The sequence below is a fragment of the Moschus berezovskii genome, chromosome 3 (assembly GCF_049115385.1).
Source record: "Moschus berezovskii isolate FMDL1 chromosome 3, NW_MosBer_1.0, whole genome shotgun sequence".
In the NCBI taxonomy this organism is placed as follows: domain Eukaryota; kingdom Metazoa; phylum Chordata; class Mammalia; order Artiodactyla; family Moschidae; genus Moschus; species Moschus berezovskii.
In genome coordinates, this window is record NC_142462.1 from 67,889,783 (window position 1) to 67,892,950 (window position 3,168).

Sequence of the window (3,168 nt, forward strand, 5' to 3'; positions counted from 1 at the left end):
CTCTCTGTGTGTTCTTGCTGGCTAGGCAGCTTGACTTCCTATACTTCAGGGATCCCAGAGACCAAGGTGAAGCCAATAGCATACTTAAAGGCTACGATAGTAGTTACTCTGGCTGAGTGTCAATTCTGCCATCTTCCAAATCAGTCACAAGCCAGCCCAGAAGCAAGGGTGGGGAAAAGGATTCCACTTCTAAGTGGGAGGAATGTCCTAAAATGTGTAATAATGTTCAATCCATCACAAGCAACATTCTCAAGGTCATTTTGGGAGTTAGTGGAGTAGTTCGGGTTTGGAATCAGGTCTCCTAAATCCCAGTTTTTATTTGTAAATGTTCAGAAAACTAAGATCATGGTGTCTGGTCCCATCACCTCATGGCAAACAGATGGGAAAACAATGGAAACAGTGAGAGATTTTATTTTCTTGGGCTCCAAAATCACTACAGATGGTGATACAGCCATGAAATTAAAAGACTTGCTCCTTGGAAGGAAAGCTATGATCAACCTAGACAGCATATTGAAAAGCAGAGGAGACATTGTTTTGCCAACAAAGGTCCATCTAGTCAAAGCTATGGTTTTTCCACTAGTCATGTATGGATGTGAGAGTTGGACTATAAAGAAAGCTGAGCTTTTCAGTCCGGCACTGAGTGGTTCTTCGGATCATGTCTGGTGGCTCCGTGGATTATAACAGAGAACATGGCGGCCCAGAGGGAATGGACCCCGATGGTGTCATCGAGAGCAACTGGAATGAGATCGTTGATAACTTTGATGATATGAACTTAAAGGAGTCTCTTCTTCGGGGCATCTATGCTTATGGTTTTGAGAAGCTATTCAGCAGAGAGCTATTATTCCATGTATTAAAGGGTATGATGTGATTGCTCAAGCTCAGTCAGGTACTGGCAAGACAGCCACATTTGCTATTTCCATCCTGCAACAGTTGGAGATTGAGTTCAAGGAGACCCAAGCACTAGTATTGGCCCCCACCAGAGAACTGGCTCAACAGATCCAAAAGGTAATTCTGGCACTTGGAGATTATATGGGAGCAACTTGTCATGCCTGCATTGGTGGAACAAATGTTCAAAATGAAATGCAAAAACTGCAGGCTGAAGCACCACACATTGTTGTTGGAACACCAGGGAGAGTGTTTGATATGTTAAACAGGAGATATCTCTCTCCAAAATGGATCAAAATGTTCGTTTTGGATGAAGCAGATGAAATGCTGAGCCGAGGGTTTAAGGATCAAATCTATGAGATTTTCCAAAAATTAAATACTAGTTTTCAGGTGGTGTTGCTTTTTGCCACATGCCAACGGACGTGTTGGAAGTGACCAAAAAATTCGTGAGAGATCCAATTCGAATTTTGGTGAAAAAGGAAGAATTGACCCTTGAAGGAATCAAACAGTTTTATATTAATGTTGAAAGAGAGGAATGGAAGTTGGATACACTTTGTGACTTGTACGAGATGCTGACAATTACACAGGCTGTTATTTTTCTCAATACAAGGTGCAAGGTGGACTGGCTCACAGAGAAAATGCATACCAGGGACTTCACAGTTTCTGCCCTGCATGGTGACATGGACCAGAAAGAAAGAGATGTTATCATGAGGGAATTCCGATCAGGGTCAAGCCCTGTTCTGATCACTACTGACTTGTTGGCTTGTGGAATTGATGTGCAACAAGTGTCATTGGTTATAAACTATGATCTAAATACCAGTCGTGAAAACTATATTCACAGAAGTTGATAGCAGCAGTTGATGATGACATGGCACTCAGAAATGGCGTTGACGTAATTTAGGACGTGGAATCATAAGCGAAACAGCACACTTTTGAATAAAGAGCGAGTCGAATTGGCAGAGGGGGTCGATTTGGGAGGAAAGATGTGGCTATAAACTTTGTTACTGAAGAAGACAAGAGGATTCTTCGTGACATTGAGACTTTCTACAATACTACAGTGGAGGAAATGCCAATGAATGTGGCCGACCTTATTTAATTCCTGGGATGAGACAGTTTTGAATGCAGTGCTCGCTGTTGCTGAATAGGCGATCACAACATGCATTGTGCTTCTTTCTTTGGGAATATTTGAATCTTGTCTCAATGCTCATAACGGATCAGAAATATAGATTTTGATAGCAAAGCAACATTAGTCGTGAGCTCTTGTGAGGAAAGTCATTGGCTTTATCCTCTTTAGAGTTAGACTGTTGGGGTGGGTATAAAAGATGGGGTCTGTAAAATCTTTCTTTCTTAGAAATTTATTTCCTAGTTCTGTAGAAATGGTTGTATTAGATGTTCTCTATCATTTAATAATATACTTGTGGACTAAAAAATATAAGTGCTGTATAAAATCAGCCAATTATGTTAAACTAGCATATCTGCCTTTATTATGTTTGTCATTAGCCTGAATAGAAAGGCCTTTAAAATTGATTTTTTTTTTTAGCATTTGAATGCATTTTGTTTGGTATTATATTTATTCAATAAAGTATTTAATTAGTGCTAAGTGTGAACTGGACCCTGTTGCTAAACCCCAGCAAACAATCATCCTAGGTAGGGTTAAACCCCCAGTAAAATTGCCATATTGCACATGTCTTAATGAAGTTTGAATGTTAAATAAATTGTATATTCACTTTAAAAAAAAGAAAGAAAAAAAGCTGAGCGCTGAAGAAGTGATTCTTCTGAATTGTGGTGCTGGAGAAGACTCTTGAGAGTCCCTTGGACTGTGAGGAGATCAAACCAGTCAGTTGTAAAGGAAATCAGTCCTGAATATTCATTGGAAGGTCTGATGCTGAAGCTGAAACTCCAGTACTTTAGCCACCGGATGTGAAGAACTGACTCATTTGAAAAGACCCTGATGCTGGGAAAGATTGAAGGTGGGAGAAGGGGTGACAGAGGATGAGATGGTTGGATGGCATCATCAGCTTGATGGACATGAGTTTGAGTAAACTCTGGCAGTTGGTGATGGACAGGGAAGCCAGGCGTTCTGCAGGCCATGGGGTCACAAAGACCTGGACTCAACTGAGTGACTGAACTGAACTGAACTGAACTAAAATGTTCACATTGCCTTTAGAATTGGGCTTCTCTTTCATCTTCACTTTTTTTTTCTCTTTAAGATAAATTTGTCCTTATTTTTTTAATAGTACTCTGAATAAATATCAATCTTTCACAATCTTAGATGGGCAAAGT

At 40.2% G+C, this 3,168-nt stretch overlaps 1 pseudogene; it reads left to right on the top strand.

Moving 5' to 3' along the window:
* Positions 1 to 640: 640 nt before the first annotated feature.
* On the top strand, positions 641 to 1,733 carry LOC129552069 (eukaryotic initiation factor 4A-II pseudogene; annotated as a pseudogene).
* The last annotated feature ends 1,435 nt before the right edge of the window (positions 1,734 to 3,168 follow it).